The sequence below is a fragment of the Dasypus novemcinctus genome, chromosome 22 (genome assembly GCF_030445035.2).
Source record: "Dasypus novemcinctus isolate mDasNov1 chromosome 22, mDasNov1.1.hap2, whole genome shotgun sequence".
Lineage (NCBI taxonomy): Eukaryota > Metazoa > Chordata > Mammalia > Cingulata > Dasypodidae > Dasypus > Dasypus novemcinctus.
This window is the reverse complement of record NC_080694.1, coordinates 17,297,716-17,305,984: the sequence shown is the minus strand read 5'-3', so window position 1 is coordinate 17,305,984 and position 8,269 is coordinate 17,297,716. Positions and strand designations below refer to the sequence as shown.

The following is an 8,269-nucleotide window of genomic DNA, read 5'->3' as shown; positions in this document are numbered from 1 at the left end:
ACTGGAATTGTAGTTGGTGCTGGGGCTTAAGATATATCTAGGGGATTTGAATCTCTGGACTGACAGTATGATAGCCAGGCCGTGACCTCAACAGACTTCTACACTCTGATTTATTGGACTTACTCCACTCAGCTAACATGGAGTTGAAGAATGTCAACCACCGCACCATGGAGCCTAGAGTGCCTACAGCTGAAAGCAGGAGGATTGCATCCAATATCCATGTGGAATCTAAACCCCCTCTTGACATATATGTGGAATGGACACAACCAAGCCAAGGTCCACAGGAAGGAGGAATACAGTTAGGATCATAATGGACTTAATGATATTCTATTCATGAACTACTGTGGTTAATAATCGAGAAAAAGTGGTATTGGTGTGGAAAAAGTGGCCATGGTGGCTGCTGGGTTCAGGGAATGGGAGGAAGAAATGAGATGTGGAGGCATTCTTGGGACTTGGAGTTGTCCTGGGTGGTGCCCCAGGGATAATTGCCGGATGTTGTATGTTCTCCCATGGCCCACTGGATGAAACGTGGGAAAGTGTGGGCTGTGGTGTGGAACACGGGAAATGGGGTGCAGCGATGCCCGGAGATGTACTCACCAGATGCAATGAATGTGACATGATTTTGGGGGAGAGTGTTGTTGGGGGGGAGTGGTGTGGTGGGGGCGGTAGGGGCGAATTGAGACCTCATTTTTTTTAATGTAATATCTTTTAAAAAAATGAATAAATTGAGTAGAATTTGGAAAAAAAGAAAAAAGAAAAGACATTTAAAAGAGCCTGTTGGCTAAAGGTAAGTGTCTTGAGATTTTAAATAAATCAACAGACCTGGATAATTAATATAATTTTCAACTCAGAAACTGCCCCGGGATTAGGGGCATCTTCAGTTAATGTAACAGGAAAAAAAGGCAATAGGTTCTATTTCATTAATTTTCTCCACTCACAAGGTGACCTAAAGTCACCGTATTTGTAGAGACAATGAGATTTTTGTGATTTACAGTCCTTAAATGAAGTAGTGATAATGGAATATGTCTGTTTAAAAACAAAACCATTTAGCTCTTTTGGTCAGGATTAGGAGGTGCACCTGACATGGCATTCGTGTTCTGAGGGCCACTCCAATGACCCATGGCTTTTCTATGATTCTTTCTGTGCAGTTCCTTTTCTCAAGAATCTCAATAATCCATACTTGGTGGCCTTTCCCATACTTGGGAGACTTTTTCTCTGCATAGAATTGAGGTGCTTGCTCACATAGTAAACAGATCAGAAAGACTCCAGAAGTTTCCAGGCAGGTCCCATCCATGAGGCTGTATGTTCCCGCAGGCCTTGTTCACAACAGCCATCTTGCCAGCATGGGGCATTTGTGGATGATGAAAGACACCGTGTTCTGCTACTGCTGGGGCAGGTTCTTCACTTGCCCAGGATCCTGAACCCAATGATGTTGGTGGATATTGAATGTGTGCATGAGCCCTGCAGCTCATCTGTTGAGCCTCACCAAGTTCATCATTGATTCTTGTTATGCCAATTCTATATCTTCATTGGTGACCACATGTTTAATATTATTCTTCTTTTCAGGAATATCTAGCCACTGATGCATGACCATGACCATTTGGTCAGTACAAGCATGTCTCCTGGTACCACATTATCTGGCTGATGTTACCCAGCTCAATAAACTCTTTGGGTTAACAGGCAGTCATAGAGATACATCCTAAAACAATTGAGAGGTTTAATACTGTTTAATCTGTTACTGAGGTCCTGTTTCCTCTGCTGCATCTTCAAAACCCTGTATAATTAAGGGCATCACTTTATTCCTTTTCCTCTTAACTTTTTGCTGACTCCAAGAAGCATCAGCATGTTGTCACATTTCATGATACCCATTGACAGATGTTGCTGAAGGACACTGGCAAACACTATCCATCATGTGTCCATAATCCACGGTCTTCACCAAGGAGAGAACCCCATGCCTCAGCAGGATGGCACAGGTGTCCATTCCAATGTTTAGCCTCTGGATAACTTTTCCCAAAGTGCTCAACTCTTTAGATGTGGTTTGTGATGGCTTGCTCGGTCGGTAGAGGTGGGGTCTGGCTACGGACGAGGGGTTGGTCCAGCTCAGGATGAGGGGTCGGTCCCACTTGGGACGAGGGGTCGGTCCCACTTGGGATGAGGGGTCGGTCTCACCGGGGTTGCGCGGTTCAGCTGACGGGGTCGCCCGGCGAAGCCGGCGACGAAGGGGTCGCCCGGAGAAGCAGGCGACGAACTGGGGACAAGGGAGGCCAGGCCCTTGTCGGGGGCTCTCAGGACTGGAGGGCGCACGGCAGAAAAACTACCGCGGAGACAAGGTAAACACACAAGCCCACTTTATTGAGGGAGGGGCAACAGTTTTATAGGGGCTGGGGAAGGCTGATTGGTCGAAGCCACGCCCTGTTCTGATTGGTTGCCAGAGAAAGGTCAGTGGGCAGTACTGGATGTGGGAGGGGTGGTGATTAGGGATTGGCTGTTGCTGTTGCTGGGGGAAGGGGCAGGGTTTAGTGATTGGTGGCTGCTGTTGCTGGGGTAGAGGGCAGACTGGAGTTTCCCGCCCACGCCTGGCTGTTGCTGCTGTCGGGGGGAGGGAAAAGGGCAGACTGGATTTTTCCGCCCTGCGCCTGCGCAGGGAGAAAGAAGAAGAAGGGTGCCGCCCCACAAGGCATCGTGTGGCGCCATCCGGGAGGAGGGGCGGCCGTGGAAGCATGGCTGCCGAGAAGGGGAGACCCGAGGGCACTCTGCGCCCATGCCGAGCTCCCTTCAGGGGTGGCGGTGAGTCCGACCAGCCACCCTATTATGGGGGCAGAGGCTTGGCCTACCGCGGCCACTCCCCCGCCAGGCCAGCAAACCACACTTCAGCCCGAGGGGTGACCGCAGTGGTTCTCTTTAATAAATACAGAAATTTCTGTGATAAATTTTATGGCACTTTGCAGTCCATGCCCTTTAGGTCATCTGGAGGCTCTTGTCCAATTCAAGAATTTCTGGGTTAAAGGATTCCTGTACTGGCATAGTTCTCAGGCACACACACTTCACAGCACCTTCCCATACTTTTCCTAGTCTGTTGGATTATTTATAGATTCACCAGCTTGCCTTTTTCCTCCTCCTTCTCCAGTATATGGTGTTCCCAAAATGTACCAGGTTAGAGGCCCAGGCACCACCAGAAACAAAGTGCCACCACCTGAAGGCTGCATGGGATACTGACTGGCATTCTGCCATGTGGAGTGTTGGACATGTTGGAGACATGGACCAGGTCGCCTCCTTGGCCAGGAGAGTGGGACAAAAACATGATCTTTTCTGGGATCCAAAATAAGCTTAGAAGTGTACCAATGTCAATTCTACCTAACTTGCTTTATGATTCAAAGTTTCAAAAGTTTATATTGTAGGAATGTAAAATCTATTTACCAAATATATTGGAAAGTTAATAGTACGTGAACAACTCTAAACATTTTGAAAATGAAGAATGAAATTGGGGAACTCATACTTCCTGTCTTAAACCATATTATAGCATGATACAGACATATTGATCAAGGGACTCAAATTGATTGCTCAGAAATAGACTCTAACTTCTATGGTCAATTGGTATTTGACAAGGTTTCCAAGTGCACTCAACTGGGACAGAACGGTCTCTTCAATAAGTGGTGCAGTAGAAATAGATATCCATATCCAAAAGAATGATAGAGGACTTGTATCTCACACACTAAACAAAAATAAACTGAAAATCCATCAAAGACCTAAATATAAAACTAGAACCATAAAACTCCAAGGGAAAAATGTAGGGAGGCATATTCAAGATCTTATAGTAGGCAGTGATTTCTTAGACTTTATACCCAAAGCATGAGCAATGAAAGAACAAAATAGAAAAATGGGGCATCCTCAAAATGTGACACTTTTTTAATTCAAAGGATATTGCCAAGAAAGTGAAAAGGCAATCTACTAAACAGAAGAAAATATTTGGAAGACACATGTCTGAAAAGGGTTAAAAATCAAGGATATATAAAAAAGCCCTACTACTCCATAATATAAAGACAACCCAATTTTTAAAAAATGGACAAAGTCTTGAATAGAGAGTTTTCCAAAGAGGAAATACAAATGTCTAAAAAGCACAAAAAAAGATGCTCATCATCCATAGCTTTTAGGGAAATGATAATCAAAAACACAATGAGATATCCCTTCACACCTACTAGATGGCCATTACAAGAAAAATAAAAAACAAAACACACCTACAAGGTTTGGAAAAGGATGTGTACAAATAAGAACACTTATTCACTGTTGGTGGGAATGTGGGAATGTAGAACGGTACAACCGTTGTGGAAGACAGCCTGGTGGTTCCTCAGAAACCTAAGTTTAGAATTGCAATATGATCTGTCATTCCGCCTACTAGTCATATACACAGAAGCACTGAAAGCACAGGCATGAATAGACATTTGGATACTGATTTTCATAGCAAAACTTTTCACAGTTGCAAAAAAAAAAGATGGTAACAATGCAAGTGTCCATCAACTGGTGAATTGATAAGCAGAATATGTTGTATTCATACAAAGGATTATTGTTCAGCAGTAAGGAGAAATGAAGGCCTGATGTGTGTGACTATATGAATGAACACTGAGGACATTACACTGAGTGAAATAAGTTACAACACAGAAGGACAGATATTAAAAGATCTCACTAATATGAATTAATTATAATGAGCAAATTCATGGAGCTAATACATTTAAAATGAGGGAAAATACTTCTCTAATCATACTTGATGAGCTTGCATTGAATAAACCCTCCCCCAAAGAACAACTAGAAACCTTGATTTAAAAAAAAAATAAAAATCTATTTGAAGACATGAGGCAGCTGAAAATGCATCAAGTTCTTGAGGAGTCAATACCCCAGAAAGAAGGAAGATTAGGAACGATTAGCCCAACATTCAGTGTCACTTATCCCTGCAGCGTTTGCTGATGTCTTCACAGTGACCAAGAGCCTAAAACACTGAGCAGCTTAGTAGAACTCTTATAGAGCTTAGTAGAACTCTTATAGTCAACCCATATATCCCTCCATATGCAAAAATTTAGACGGATCATGGACCCAAAATAAAAAAACTAGAAACTTAAATCTTCTAGAAAAAATAAAAGGTAATATTTCTGTGACCCTGGGCTAGGCATAGACAGGACACAAAAACACAAATGATACCAAAAGAAAATGACTAGACTTCAACAAAATTAGAAATATCTGCCTATCAAAAGACACCAGTTATGAAAATGAATAAACAAGGCACAGACTTGCCCAATTTAAAAAAATATGAGCAAAAGAATTAAAGAGACACTGAATAAGAAAAAAATTAACTTAAATAGCCAGAAAGAAAAATAAACAGGAAATGATGTTCAAATTCCTTGTCACCAAGGGAAAGCAAATTAAATCCATGATGAGATATTATTTCAAACATGATAGAATGGCTAAAAAATGGAATGTAGTTTAGGTGTGAAACAATTGAAATTCTCCTTCTTTCCTTGTGAGGGCATAAGAGATATAACCATTTTGGAGGATTGTTCATCTGGTTTGGATAAATTAAACATACTTCCCCATTATGACCCTGAACTTCCAGTTGTAGGTATTTTCTCAAAACAAATGAAAATACATGTTCAAAGACTTTTGGAAGACTGTTTACAGCAGTCTTATTTACAATAGCCAAGTACTAGAAATAACCCAAATGTCCAGGAACAAAACAATGGATAAGCAGATTGTGTTTTACCCAGAAAATGGAATAGTATTCAGCAAAAAAAACTTGAGTATTGATATGTGGATACCCTTTGTTCCATATAGTATACTTCTAGAAATTCCAGAGGAAGTAAATTCCGAAGATGTGCACAATTTAGTTAAATATGAGATATTTCCTCGATCATGTGCATAATAATAAATAATTGAAACAATTGAGGTGCCTCAAATCAGGAAACTGGTTAAGTTAACAACAGAATAATATAAATTAAAATTGAACTGTAAAATTTATTTTGATGGAAGACTAGTTGCAATAGAGTAACTGAACAAGCTACCCGACAATGTAATATATAGAGAGATATACAAGTTATAGACAATGGGCACATACAAATATACTCTTGAACTTACAATGATATTTGAGTATGTGTATATATGAGTACACTTGTGTTTGATGAATGTGTCAGTTCCAAGCATGTGCACAGTGTGTGTGAACTTGTGGAGGATGAGTGGAGGGGAAGGGAAGTAAAGTTCTAGGGTTTAGTTTTACAATGACATTGCTGAACCTCATTTTGGTTTTAACAGATGTTAATTGCCAGTGTAGTAAAAAGCAAACCAAAAATCAATAAAATTTCAGTTTTCAAATCAAATAATAAAATATTTAACATATGTATTTTATATTAACCTATTTACCAAATGAATCACAAATTTTCATTAGATGTTTTAAAAGCAGTGCACAACTGTCATTTCTGCCAAGTCTGATGTGAACCCAGCCCATATATCTGTTGAGAAAACACCAAAAGTGGAGAAAGCTATGGATTTCTAAATTAGTTTTTGATACTATGTAGTGAAATGGTACCTATACCATACTATGCCCCAGCCCTCCTATTTCCAGCAGTTAGGAGGTATTATTTCCAAATTGAACTCTCCTTAGAACATTTTTTAAATCACTTTCTCCCTATATCTAGGTCAGGAAAAATGTTCTAAAGTCCAGATAATAAATACATTTGGCTTTGCGGGGCATCAGTCTGTATCACAACTATAAAATCTGCTGTTGTACTGTGAGAGAAGCCACAGACAAAGTGTAAATGAATCGTGTGGCTGTGTTCCAGTAAAACAGGCAGTGGACTGGCTTTGGCATGCCAGCCATGGTTTCCTGACTATTGCCCTATGTAAGATAAATAATTTTAACACTGATAGGAAAAAAAAAAAAACTAGTGAATATCAAGAATGAATAGGATAGAAAGCACACAGAAAAGGAGAGACATGGAATAATAAAATAGATTCTATATATTGAGTCTGCATTTTATAAATGTGAAATAACATCGAAATGCTAAGAATGCTTGAAGTGTTTTTATTTTATCAATATACAGCCATTAGCAAATAGTTTTAAAATATTTAAGTTCAAGAAGAATCTTGTATGAGAGGAAGATTTATATTTGAAGTAATTTTTTTTAACAGGTAGATAGATATGTTTGGAAAGACATACCAACTCTATAACAGTTCTATTCAAAAACTATTTTATAAAAATGAATACAATTCTTTCTAAAAATAAAAAATATGAACCCATGTTCCTTTCAGAAGTTTTCTATTAATTAACTTATAGAAACACCACAAGTAGAATAATATTTTTTGGTATATATTAATATCCTTTAATCAACTTCTCACTGTATATGTCTTTCATATGCTGAGGTGTTGCTCTCAAGTATGTGTTTATTTAATAGTCTTATTATTTTTATTTCTAAATAATGTTGCCTGAAATCTTCAAATATGCATTTTTGCAAATTCTTGACTTGCCATTGATTCTTCTCTGTAGACCATAATGTTTTAATTAATAATTGTTCTCTATATAAGTTTGAAGGTGAACAGAGCAAATTCTGATAAATGTAAAATACTCTCAAATTTAAGGTTTCCATTTTGAACTTTGTAAATCTTTCAGCATAATATGTTTATTATACTACTGCCTTTTTGCCTTCTGGGTACCTTTTTTTATAACCATTTTTACAGTATAAATGCCTTTTTTAATATTTTATTTTAAATCTTTTACCAAATATAAATACTGAAAACCCATAGAACACCTCAAACTTGTCCCTTTCCAGTACAAAATATAAATTTATAAAGTTAAAACTGGAAACTCCCATTGAAAAAATTTCCCACAAGTTAAGATAATCAAAATAGCAATTATAGAATTTCATATATAACTCCTGCATCACATTTGAGGAATCATATTTAAATTGTTCTGAATTTCTTTTACTTTTATGTACACAATAATTTCATGTACATCAGCTTTGTTTTCAACAATGCAGTTTGCTAAAAAAGCATGATGAGCTGGTTTTTTTGTTCCATTCATTGAATATTTTGATCAAGGTTTTCCAAATTATTTTGAATAAATATTACAAAATTTTAAATGATTTGTTTTCAGACATAGTTCAATATCATGATAGGACATTTAGGTTTATTTCCAAAGTCTTAAGTGCCTGAAAAATGTCTAATAACTGATTGATGGTGGCCAGCAAAGAAGAAACACTCTTGCAGTTTTTCTTGGTGTTCTTATTCAGAG

At 38.6% G+C, this 8,269-nt stretch overlaps 1 pseudogene; it reads right to left on the bottom strand.

The window, feature by feature from the left end:
* Positions 1-1,030: 1,030 nt before the first annotated feature.
* LOC101422558 (selenide, water dikinase 1 pseudogene) lies at positions 1,031-4,439 on the bottom strand (annotated as a pseudogene).
* Positions 4,440-8,269: the final 3,830 nt, after the last annotated feature.